The sequence below is a fragment of the Sciurus vulgaris genome, assembly GCF_902686455.1.
Source record: "Sciurus vulgaris genome assembly, chromosome: 13".
NCBI classification, from domain to species: domain Eukaryota; kingdom Metazoa; phylum Chordata; class Mammalia; order Rodentia; family Sciuridae; genus Sciurus; species Sciurus vulgaris.
Window position 1 is genome coordinate 72,493,190 of NC_136474.1, and position 13,586 is coordinate 72,506,775.

Sequence of the window (13,586 nt, forward strand, 5' to 3'; positions counted from 1 at the left end):
TTGATAAAACAAATTTTGTTGAAGATCTGCAATGTTAAATCACTTTAGGTGTAGCTACAAAGTACAAAAACCAAGCTGTAAGAGCAATTTCTTTAAGTGGGTATTTCTAACCACTTACATCAATTAAACTTGGCCAATGAATTTCCCTAAACTCAATTAAATCTATAAGATTTTAACTTAAGAGTTTATGTGGGCACTTCAGAAGAGCCCAAAGAAGTGAACTATTTATTTATATTTACCACTACCACAGCTAAATTATAGCAAAAACTAAGGAACTTTAAAAATAAAATCAGTGTTACTTTCTGAATTTAATGTGTACATTTGATAAATGATCTTGAGAGGAAATTCCTTAAATATTCTGTATCATTTTTAAAACAAATGAAAAATTCCTCAAACTATGACACTTTCAGGAAATCCATTTTACATTCCTCCCATCTCTCTTATTATTGCTTTACTAACTCTCACATCAAAAACTTTCACACTTCATTTAACTGCTGGACAAGTCTTTAAGAAGGAAACTTCTAAAAGGGAGATCAAAAGTAAAATAACAGCAAATGTGTTCAACATAACAGCCAGTTTATGCTCATATTAGAAAGCTTTCTTTGAGCCTATCAGTGGTATAGATTCAATTCACATGAAGTCAGAACATAAAAAGGAATTTTGGAAATCAATACACATTTCAGGAACCCCTTTTGAAAAGATAAAATTACTCCACCTAAGTTTGCAATTGTTTTACAATCGTCGTTTTAAAAAATTTAAAACACCACAATTTAGGACATTCCAAACAAGACATTACTGATAAAAAAAAAACGCTGCTTCCAAATTCGTTTTACCTGGCTTTTTAAAATAAAGCTCTGATTGACAACCAAATAAGTAGCACTTAGCTTTTATGTCAAGATGAGTAACAAAACCAAACTAGGTGTTGTTTTTCTTTTGTTTAAGGATCAGAAGAAAACCATGACCACCAAAGGGTAAGTAAAAGACAAAAAGTACCTGACCCAAGGTCAGTATTCCTCACAAGAGAACAAAATAATTCAAGCTGCAATTTTGAGAACCAAGTTTGAAATTGGTGAAATCAATCAGCGTGCTTTCTAAAGGCATGTGATGAAAAACTAATAGGCTGCACCCACCGAGCAACTTTCGCAAGTGCGTTGAGGATGATCCCGGCAGTGTCAGCCGTGAGCGTGTTTATGTGAGGGTACACAAACTACTCAGAACCCACGACCATTACGGTTAACAAAGGTTACAGGACGGGGTGGGGGAGTGGAGCAAAGTATCACACGCTCCCAACTCGGCTTCCCAACTCCTGCAACAAGAGCTCTAGCCCTTCGGCTTTGGAAATCAGAACCACAAAGTGCCGAGCGTGAGAGCCGCGCAGGGGAAGGGAAAAGGGCGGCCCGCCCGGCCGGGCTAGGCGGGGGCGCAGAGCCCCTTCCCCAGCGCCGACCCCGGCCCGCACGCCCACGGCCCCGCCACACCCAGCCCCCACCCGCCGTGGCCATGTGACACGCCGGCCGCGGCCGCACACAAACACGCCCCTGCGAGGCCCGCGGGCGCCCAGGCTTTACCTGCACCGTGGCGCCAGGTCCCGCCCCGTCAGATCCGGGGGGCCCGGGACCTTTTGTTCCTTCCTCTTCCGATGGGATGGAGGGGGCTGGGAGGGGAAGAGGGGAATGGGCGATTGAAGGCGGAACTGACAACACTCCCGGCCGCAGAGCCCCCGCCCCCCCCGGCCCGTGCCTGGCGGGCGGCCCCAGCGCGCAGGGAAAAGAGGGAGGGCGGGCGCACAGGGAAGGGGCCCGGCCGCCGCCCGCGGAGGAGGGGGTGGGGACGCCCGCCGCCCCTCCTCCCCTCAGGCGCGCGCCCGCCGCTCCTCCCGGCGGCCGCGCCCTCGCCAGCCGGCCCACCTCCGCTTCCGCTCTCCGCCTCGCCCGCCGGCCGGCCGCAGCGCACCCACCTCCGGGCGGCTCGCTCGGCGCTCGCGGGCTGCAGGCTCGCTGCTCCTCCGCCGCCGCGGCCAAGCGGTAGACCCGCCTCCCACCCCGGGCCGCGAGCCCCGCCGATTCGCCGGCGCAGCCCCGGGGCTGGCACCCTGCCGCCCGCTGATTGGCGCCCCCAGCCGCCCGTTAGGGCGCGAAGCACGCCGGCCGAGCGCCGCGCGTAGCGCGCACGGAAGACGGAGGGAGCGGAGGAGGGAAGGAAGGAGGCCGAGCGCCGCGGGAAGGGCCGGGGGCCGAGCGGCGCGCGGGTAGTCGCGGGCCACCGCCTCCCCACCTCCTTTTGCCTTCGGCCCGCCCCGCCTCCCAGCCGGACCGGCGGCGCCAGCAACCAATCAGCGCACAGGGAGCTCGGGGTGTGAGCCGCGCGTCGGGGGCCTCGAATCGGAAGGGAGACGTAGCTCGCTGATTGGTCCCGCCTCCCCCGTCGAACGTGAGGCGAGGCGAGGCGAGGCGCGGCCGCTCGGGGTGGGATGCCGGCGGTTTCGCTTGAGTTGGTCTCCGGCGCGCTCCCACAGGGGCTCTGGAGAGAGGCGGGGACTGCCGCGCTGGGACCGCGTCGCCCCGCGACCGCCTGACCCCGAGTCCCTTATGGCCATCAGCGCCATTGGGTGGGGCCGCCGCCTCGTCTGCTTTCCGTGGTGAAGTGGGGCGTGAACACGTGCTTAGCCCCGGAGGAGACCCCGCGCTTGCTCGGACAACAGGACGTGCCTGGGGCAGAAAGGGCTCCTGAGAAGCTCGAGTGTGCGGCCCCAGATGGGCGCGCCCTTTGCAAATGAGTGGGCGGGACCCTCGTGCGGGAGACGGGGGCGGGGCCAGATTGTAAATAAGCCGAGACCCGGGATGTTTTAAGGGAGCTCGAGACTAGGGTAGGGGAGATGCTAGGTATTTTTCTTCAACCTGAATCTTGGTACCCGCACCGGTAAAAGTGATGTTAATAATGCATGCCCCAGGGGCTGGAGTTGCGGCTCAGTGGTAGTGTTTGCCTGGCTTTTGTGAGGCCCTGGGTTTAGTACTCAGCACCACTTATAAATAAATAAAAGATCCATTGACAACTAAATAAAATAAAATAATGCATGCTCCAAAGTCGGAGCATTGTGAAGTCTAAAAGATGAACACCTTGCAGTATGTTGCCTAATTGCTCTTCCCTAACACTTCTTTCCACTGTTCAGGGGATGTTCCTAGGCCCCAACTTCATATGTTCGCCCTACAGGAGGCAGCAAGGCCTGAAACTTACAGCTGCACGAGGGGGTGTAACCACTCTCAGTGGTAACATTGTTGCCTTTTTAAAAGTTAGGAACACCGTAGCCCCTGCTGACAGAAGATTGAGCCCAACTAATATCAGTATTAATCACCTACTGTGTAAAGCGGGGAGCACGGCAGAATTTAAGTTGAAAAGAAACAGGTCTCACACAGGTAGTTGGTGGCTCAGAACAGCCTGCAGAACAGTTTTCTTAGCTGCCCCTTCAGCACTCATTCCTAGGTACGTACTTGATAAACTGACCTGACCAGGAGATTCCAGTTAAGCCCGATAGTGCCATAGAATTACAAATCTGTAATCAGAAAGTACCAAATGAGTATTCAAAGCCATTAGAGTTTTTGAAGTGTACGCAATCCTTCTCAGATGTGAAGGTATTCCAGAGGAGGGTGCCTTCAGATAGACGTTGAAAAAATATTTGGCCATCTCCTGAGCTAGATTTCCCAGATGTTCTTTCAAAATTTTCATTTCCACTGTGTGTGTTCAAACACAGAAGTACTACTCCTGGGAAGGTTGTGATGAAGAGCATGAACCCTGGACATAAGCCAGTTGTAGTTTTGAATGGAGCTTTGTTTCAGATCTTTGGCCAGGTAGAACTCACTTGCAGTGATACTGACTTAAATATAGTTGTATAATGATGAAATAAAATAATGTGAAAATTAATAGCCCAGGGCTTTGAAATTAAAAGAACATCAACATCATTAACCTCCTTTTCTGTTGCATACAGACATGCCAGGATGAACCCCCTCAGCAGATATTTTCCTTCAAAAATTTTCTTTCAGGGTAGTTTCTTTTCTCAGTTTAGAGGCAGGCCTAATAATCCTTTTTAAAAATAATTTGTAATACGGTCCCAGGAAGCTAACGGGTAGAGCTGTGTCACCTCTAGTGCCTTCTGTTTTTGCCTTCCAAAGCCACTGAGGAGAAATATCTAGGGCCAAGTCCGTTTAACTTAGAACTAGGAAACTGGTTCAGGCTTTATGTCCTTTTTTTGGTGCTGATAAGTCAACAACTTTAATATGAAATGAACTGTTAAAAACCACCTGAGTCACACAAATATTTCCCCCTGTGGCCACTATGTGAATTTGGGAGTCTACCTTATTGGTAGGAATGAAAACAAAAGCAGGGCTAAATGAGACTCCAGAAGAATCAGCTCCTGGAATGAGAATTGAGTACTTTGGGGCACATTAATTCAGTGTGTAATATGCCTGACGTCTACCTTAGACCATCTCTCAAAAGCGTCAGATTTTGAGTCTGTAACTTCCATGTAGGAAACCTTCCAAGATCTTGAGAATTAAAGAAAGGAAGAGGGGCAGTCTGGCTACTAATACACTCCCCAAAGGGCATAGAAATGGGAGCGTGACTACTGTCCCTCAACTAGAATACATCTAACCCAAAGTGGGTCAAGACAAACTGAAGGCACATAGAGCAGGGATTGCCATGGCAACAATCAGCTTGGAAATCCACGAGGGTACCTGAAGATCTATCAGTAGGTCCCTATTGTATAAATTATATTGAGTGAGTCTGGTTTTTACATGGATAGACAACAAATTTAACCCTTTATTATTCATGCCACTGAAAAATCAATAAGCCTAAATCAAGTCAGAATCCACTTAAAGGTAGTTAAATGCACTAGAAAGACATAAAAATGGTAATGCTGGTTGCTTCTGGAAAGAGCCTGAGGGTCATGAGTAGAAAACTTAAATTTCATCTTTAGCTCTTCTATAGTTTGGCTTTAAAAAAAAAAAAATCGTGTTGATTTTTCAAAAGACAACTCATCTATCTCCTGGTAAATCTGTAAATCCCTGCCTGGTTACCCCAGCCCAAATCTATATCACTCACCTATGAATTTTTTCTAAAATGATACTCTAACCATGACTTTTCTTTGATCATTTTTGACCCATTAGTTTAGTCCTAAGCAGTTTCTTAACTTCTCGTGTGTATAGTTTGTCTCCACATTTAGATTGTAAATTCCTGAAGGCCAAGAATACCTTATTCTCAGTTGCCTTTTTACACCCTTACCAAAATACTAAGTAACTGAAGAAAGGTAAAATACAGCATTTGTACCAAAAAGAGCGGGAAATGGCATGTGAGTCACAGGTCTGCAAGTATTCTGCACATTTCCACCTCATCCTTTCAGTTTGTTTTTGGCCTCAATACAGCTATTAGATCTCCATGCTCTGTTTGCTTATCCTGGTGGGACTGAGTTGCACTGGGCATTATTTCTTCTTAGAGAAAGATTCAGTTATTTGCAACTGAAAGGACAATGATCATGTTTACCTAAGTAAACATAAAGAACAACTTATGCAGTTATTTTTACTGTAAATGACAATGAAGAAATTCAACACCAGCTGGATTTATCTATCAATACAATGAAATTTCAAGTTTTTATGACTTTTTGTAGAGATTGTGTGCACATGCATGCACGCACACACACACACAGTCCTTACATGTAAGCTTTGCTAAAAATAGTATTTAACATCTGATGGGAAGGCTGGAGACAAGAATAAGACATATACAAGAAGAAACATTAAATCCAACAGGTGTTCATTTGATATCTGTTATGTGCCTACCATAAAAGTATTGGTTGATCAAAGTGGAAAACTCATTCTTTGGCCAAAGTCAATTAAGAAAATGAGACATACAGGTAGGATTCTTTTTCAGAATTAAAAAGGACTGAAAGGGAAGTTACTCCAGGTGAAAGAAAAATATATGGTAAAGCAAGTTATATTTCTCATTATTCTCTAAGCATCTATTGTAGTATTTCTTGTCTATACATTTAAAGGCATAAATGATCATTGGTAAATTGATCATTGGATAACTAATCCATTGATTGTTTATGTATTACTTGAAAAAATGTGCAATTCCAATGTATTGAGTACTCCCATAATGACATTTAGATGTTATCTGAGATCTACATATTTTGGAAGAAGACTTAACAAGGGCCAATGTCTAAACCCTGAAAGAACAGTATACAAACTGTTTAAAGTTCTGTTGTGAGGGAAGATAATATGGTAGTCACATATCAACAATAGGGTCTTATGCCTTGATAATAATCGCCTGTGTGTGATATTGACTGAGCTAGGCTGCTGCTAGGCAGAATAAGTGTATGAAGTCCTAATACTCTTGGAAATTTTCAAGCATATTAGCATAATTGCTCTGATGAAGACTGAAGAGCTTATTTAACATAACTGATTACAGTAGACAATAGATGCATAATCAGTGTCCTAATGATTGAATTAATGAGCCCCAATTGTTTGTCCTTACTCTAAATAGTCCTTAGCTATGAAAAAGGCCTTGCTGAAGTAGTCAGACAATTATGTTAGCTGAGGAGTGGCCAGGATATAATTAATGGTGGGAGAGAGTAAATTACTACTGGGTCTTAAAGACTTCAGTGGTTGGGTTTCAAGGGACAAATTGTACCAGTGCATAGAGGTTTTTTATCAGCTCCTTGCCTTCATGTAATCATGGAGCTTGATTCAATATTGTCTTACAGTTTTGGAAATAGAGGCCCAGGATTCCCCAAAGTCCTATGACCTCATATTGCCTGGGATTATGAACATAAGATCTTTTTCTGCTCTGGCACTGTCTACTCACTCTGTCCACTAACTCATCTCCTGTCGCTCATCTACACCCAACTATCCTGAACTTCTGCCATTTTTCAGTCTCCCAGTTCCTTTTACTGTTATGCCTATGTCCCACCAGCTATTTCACAGTGAAAACAGAGGCAAATTTCCTCCTCATTTGTAAACCTCTAATGATAGATAAAGTGGCTCTGTTTCCAGATATATCCTTCCAGTCACTTCTGTGAAAGACTTGCTTCTCCTTCTGGAGAAGGTTTTTCCCTCTGTTCCTTTGACCCTCCCCCTAGTGTATATTAGCATCCCCCCAACACACACATGTACCAACACACTATCAATTCACATTCTAAAAATTTTTTTCAAAACTCTTTATCACTATCTGGAATCATCATCATCTGAATAAATCAGATTTGTTTTATTTACTGCATTATATATGTATATATATATACATACCATGTACTCACACACACACACACACACACACATAATTTTTCACTCCCCACTAAATGTAAGCTCTGCAAGAGCAGGAAATATGTCTGTTGTGTTCACCACCTTAATTCGAGCATACATGGTGACATTCAAAACATGTTTTTTAATGGATGGGTAATTTTTACCTAGGTTCACTCAGAGTGCATCACAACTGAACTGATCATTTCTTTCTCTTTTCCTATCTGGGTGTGTCTTAGCCTGTTTCCATAGAAAACAGCCTGGGTCAAGGATTAATTGCTGGTGTCTTGTTTAGGAGGTTTAAGTCCAAGGCAGCATTAGAAAGAGAAAAGAAGGCAGAATGGGGGACAATGCATAGTGTTACACTGTCTCAGGAGAAGCTCCAGGACAAGCCTTGAAGAAATACAGCCTGCCTGTGGGCAGGTACACACACATGGCCATACAGGACATCTCCAGGTAGGTAGTATGGAGAAATCATGCCTTGGAACAATGTAGAGGAAAGAATGTTATCACCATGTCTGCAATCTCCTTTTGGTCGAAGTTCATCCTACAGAGTTGTTTCCCTCATTTTCCATTGTGTTATCCATATTCTTTCATAGCCACCCAGAAAACCTGGCCCTCTGCCCTGGAGTCCAGAATGGATGAAGAGGAAACTGTGGGCATGTGAATGGTTGACCTCAAGCAGTCGAAACAAAAGGGACTTAAGTCCCATGGTGGTCGGTGACACAGAGCAAGAGGTCAAGAGCCCAGAAAATCTGAGAAGACACATAAACTGAGCCTGATATAGTGTCACTGTTAACCAAAGCAAAGGTAGAAACAGATTTGTCTTATTCACTGCATGATCCCCAGCATTCACCACGATAAACACTAATTAAATTTTTGGTTGCATGCATGCATACATAAATGACATCCCCAACTACCCAATCTACTTAAATAGAAACCTTGGAGTCATTCTCTTCCTTTGTCCTTAATTCCTATATAGTAAAATAAGGGCAAAATTCCTTTTAGCCCTACCTCCCTAGAATATCATAGATTCAATGCCTCCTTTCTAAGCTCACTGAAGTGATTTAGAGCAACATCTTTCATTTGAATTATTGCTATAGCTCCTTGTCTTTCTAACAGTAGTCTTGTTCCTCTCCAATTTATTCTCCCTACTGCCAGAAATTTCTTTTCTTTAATAGCATATTTTCCAAATGCATATCTGATATCACTACCATAATTAAATTAATCATTTTCCTTTTTTCCCCAGGGTAAAACCAAAACCTTTTAGCCATAATCTAAAAGATCTGTCTCAGGCCACTCTGTAGTTTCACGTCTCAGTATCTTCTACCTTGCTCCTCATACCCCAGCCAGATTGAACTCCGGACAATTTTCCTACCAAAAGCTGTAATTTATTTCCCTCGTGCCTATTCTATGGTCTTGGTTCAGCTGGAATGCAAGACTCCTTTGTACCTGACCAACTTCTTCAAACCATGCAAAACCATGTTTGCACATTGCACCATTCAACTGCTGATCATATGAACGTATGCACATACACATATGTTCAGTATTCATTTTAACAGGCAATATAATCAGTTCTGAGCAACAGAGGAAAGGAAATTGAGGTTGACTGACTTCAGCAGAAAGGGAATTTGTTGAAAGGATATTGGATGTTTGACACAATTGCTGGGAGGCTGTAGAAACAGACACAGACAACAAGCAAGAACAAAGAGGGCTGGGTACCCCCACCCCGGGAACAACCCAAACACAGCACAACCTGCAGGGGGAGAGAGCCACCCCTGTTCCACATAGACACCTCGGCTTACACTTCTGAATCTGTGACACTGGACACACACCACTCACTTCTCACACTAACAGCACTGTGGTTCCTGAAACCAAGATGTCACTGCAGTGTCTGCTATTGCCACCAGAATGGATTCTCCATCAAACCTACTGTGCATTCCACATTGGAACCTGGGGCAGGTCCATTAGGCTGACTAAGTTTACCACGTGTCCCTTGCTCGTCTTTACAAGCAGGCTGGGAAAGAATTTTTGGCTTCTCTATTATAATTGGGACCTGCTTCTCTCCAGTAGTCATTAGGGAAATCTCCAAAGGAAGAGGTCAGGTGCTAGGCAACCCCCAAATAATAAATGTCCACCATGTTCTCAAATGATTCAATAAATAAATTGGGCATCTACCTATACAAGGTTGTCTTTGGGGCACTAGAGATACGAAAATGAATAAAATGATGGCTTCATTCCCACTGGAATTGGTGTAGTCAGAAAATAACAAATGTCAGCAAAAAGAAGATGAAGAAATTGGGACCATCATATGCTAATGATGGGAATGTAGAATGGAGTAGTCACTTTGAGAAAAAAAATTTGTCAGTTCCTCAAAATATTAAGCAGTGACCATATAATCTAGCAACTGACTTCTAGTTTTACACCCAAGAGAAATGGACATACAAAAGTTTGTGCACATATGTGCACAGCAACATTAGTCCTAAGAGCCGAAAAGTGGAAACAACCCAAATGTGCACCAGTGATTGAATGGATAAGCAGAAGTGGCAATCCATATGATGGAACATGAATCATCCGTGAGAAGGAGTTAAGCACTGAGCCATGCTCCCATAGGCATGATCTAAAACCATCATGCAGAGTGAAGGAAGCCAGGCACACAAGGCCACACGCTATGCCACTCCAATTATATGTAACATCCCAAACAAATCAAGAATGACAGGAAGTAGATGAGTAGTTGGCAAGGTCTGGGAGAAGAGGGATGCAGGATTGGGGGCAACTACTCATGGGTACAGTTTTTCTTTCTAGGACAGTGAAAGTCTTTTAAAGTTAAATGGTGGTGATGATTTCACAGCTTCGTGAATGTAGTAGAAACCACTGAATTGTATGCTTTAAATAAGCGAGTTGTGTAGTATATGAATTACATCTCAAAATCTGTTTATAAAATGAATATTAATTTTTTGCAGTACTAGGTAAACATGCTTTTTAATAATGGTTTCATTTCTCCGCAGAGCTGACATGCTTATGGGACAGCCAAGAGTTAACAAGGAAACAATGAGACTTCATGACTTCGGAAGAGGTCCCCTTCTCTCCTTTTTTTTTTTTTTTTGCCTTTTAAAAATTCTTTCCGGAACACTAAGATCCTTGAGCTAGGATCTATGTCTTTAAACTTGGGGTCACCAGAGATAGATGCAGTGCCTGTCATACAGAAAGCTTATAATAGTTATTTGTTGAAGGGTGACTAAATGAGAAAGTCAGAACTGGATGCTGGTGTCCTAAACCCCACTTCAGATGCCTTCCAACTATACCCACCTGCACCGGTGCCGTAAGCAAAGATTCCCCACATGAGACAGTAGCCAGAGAGATGTCTACACTAATCACAGTTGTATTTTCTATCAGTTTCCAGATACAGGTTGATGTTTCAACTGTAAATGTAATTCTACTGTTTCCATCTTAATTGTGCTATGTCCCTCAAATAAACTTTCCACTGGTCTCACATACAGCTTTCTCCCTTGAGTTCCTCACACAGCATGGTCAGCTTCACTGGCCTCTTTATCATCTTGTAATGGTGACCTCTCAGCCATCGGTGGTCAATACTGACCAGGGCTTCCTGGTCTTGCAAACACAATTTCAAAGGCCCATATTGAAGAGATACAGTTTTTCACTGACTGGGAAGCACATTATGAATAAAAATTATACAGAAAATTATTTTTCTCACAGCCTACGAGGGTTTAACTTTGCAACAAATATTCTCTACAACTTTTTAAAAATAACTTTATTGAGATATAATTCACATACCATAAAATTTAATCATTAAAACTATACGATTCACTGATTTTCAGTATATTCACAAAGCTCAATGACCATCACCACAATCTAATTTCAGAACATTTTCATCAGTCCCCAAATAAACCCCATACTGTTAGCATTCCTTCCTCTACCTGAGTCAATGATGCATCTACTTCTCTGTTTTTAAACAGTTGCACATTCTGAATGTTTTATATAGGTGAAGTCATATAGTTTGTGGTCTTTTGTGAAAAGCTTTTTTCACTTAGCATATTTTTAAAGTTCATCCATGTTGTAACATGTGTCAGTACTTCATTACTTTTCACAGCCAAGTAATATTTTCTAATATGGACTTACCATATTGTGCTTATCCATTCGTCAGTTATTGGGCATTTGAGTTGTTTCCACTTTTTGCTTCTGATGAAAAATGCTACTCGGAGCATTCATGTTTGTTTCTCTCCTGCTTTTAAAGTCATAACTTTGTTCTAAAATTTCTTCTATCTTGATGCTCTAGGTCGCGACTCAAGCGTTTACAAAATTCTGCCAGGCTTTTTACAACAGATTCCTAGTGGATGGTGACATCATAAGGTTTACCTGGCAAATACATAGACTTACTTCTATTGTAATTGCTTGCCCAATATTTAAAATATTTCAGTGAATTAACGAAACGATTGTCTCCCTAATGACATTTTGTGACATTAGTCTTCTATTCTGACAGAGGAGACAGCTCACCTGATCTTGGTGGTCAGGGCAAGTGACTGTAGTTAAGAGGATGCTGCTTCGAGCCAGGCAAAAAGCCAAGAAAGCAAAGGAAAACACATGCGCAAAGGCCTGGCTGAGAATGTCTGGATGAGAGGAGGGTGAAAGGAAAGGAGAGTGGGGAGGGGCACGAGGGGGCTGAGCAGAGCAGAGCAGCCATGTTGTTAAGGGCTTTGAAGGTCAAGCTGAAGAAAAGATTTCTGTCCGAAAGGGAAAGATAAAAACTTCTCCAGAATTAAATAAACATTCACTGAATGCGTGACCCTCTAAAAACAAAACAAACACAAAAGCTTGTTGAAAAATGTACAATTTAAAAGGAACTCATGAATTACTCCTTTCTAGTCTTGGCATTAGAAGCAAATATATTTCTCTTTTCATCAAAATCTTCAAACTTGGTATTGGCTTGCAATGATCATGTTTAAAATTATTTAATTTTATTATTTAACAAATATAGGTTTAGCCCCTTCTATGTGCAAGAGATCACTCTGATCTCTGAGACTACACAATCTCTCACAATGTTGGGTTTCTCACTTGCACGCATGAAGCAGTAAATTAGGTGAGATGAGAAGAAAGAAAAAATACAACAATATTTTAGATATTGTACCCATTTAGTGAATTATTTCTTTTGAAGAATGGATACTATAAAATAATCCAGAGTAGAAGTACTAGTGTCTCTCATTAGCACAATTATAGTTAATACTATACATATATACTTATACACTTCTATATATACTTTGGTGTGTGTGTGTGTGTGTGTGTGTGTGTGTGCGCGCGCGTGTGTGTGGTGCTGGGGATCAAAGTGAGGGCCTTGCATATGCTAGGCAAGCACTCTACCACTGAGGTACATCCCAGCTCTTAATATTATATTTTTTAAGAGCTTTATACCAAAGGATCTCCAACTAAGAAGGCTTTTCATTATTTTTTGTTTTGGAAATCTGGAAATTTCTGCTCTAATTCAGGGCAAAACTCTTGAGTATAAAAAAATAAGCATTTATTTAACATGACAATCAGAATACCATCCTATTGGCCAAGAAGAATATAAAGGAGTGGTAGATATCGCTCCTCCTCTGGATGAACTTCCAGTTCAGTTGGGAACACGAGGTGGAGTGCAGGAGGTCCAGGAGAGGAAGAGAGGCGACATGCATTGCTTGAGATACTTAGGGCTCACTTTATCTCATTTAATCTTCCTATAATCCCATAAAGAAGATATATTTCTCATAAACAACAGGAGTTCAATAGAGGCCAAATGAACCTGCCCAAGATCAACAAGCCCCAGCAAACATTTCTGATTGAAATGAAAACAAGGAAATACACACCAACTGTGGACACATTGGCAACCACCCAGTTCATCTGAGCAGGACTGGGGTTGGATTCTCCCGCGACTGATCTTTGGAGGTCTTTCTTGTATATCCATCCATTCTTTGGGTCTGGCGAAAGTGACTTAGGGCATATAAGACCTGGGGCATCTTCACTCATGTGTCTGTTGGGCGATGCTGACTTTTGTAAGGTTTTTGTAAAGGGGAACAGAAATTGAGAAATAGGACAGACCAGTCAAGGAAGATGCAGGCTTAAGGGAAGATTTGAACAAGATGGAACACATGACACTTTTGTCATGTGTGATCTACTAGAAAGGGGGAAATGACAGTATAAGAGCAAGAGAAGATAATGGTGAGAATAATGTCCTTGAGATAGTGAGAGGAGAAGGGACCCAGTGCACAGTCCAGGGTCTAACCTAAGATGAGCGCACACATGGGTCACCTACTG

At 42.9% G+C, this 13,586-nt stretch overlaps 1 protein-coding gene across 6 annotated transcripts in view; it reads right to left on the reverse strand.

Moving 5' to 3' along the window:
* SMAD2 (SMAD family member 2) overlaps positions 1–2,310 on the reverse strand; it is an 85,037-nt gene extending 82,727 nt beyond the window's left edge. Inside the window, exons 1-2 of one of the 6 annotated variants that reach the window (XM_079108967.1) lie at positions 1,958–2,309; positions 1,569–1,654 (exon numbers count right to left, since the gene is read on the reverse strand). The gene's annotated coding sequence lies outside the window, so the exon portion shown is untranslated. Of the gene's footprint in view, positions 1–1,568; positions 1,791–1,907 lie in introns of those variants that run through there. The other 5 variants (XM_079108966.1, XM_079108970.1, XM_079108968.1 and 2 more) reach the window with 5 other exon arrangements.
* Positions 2,311–13,586: the final 11,276 nt, after the last annotated feature.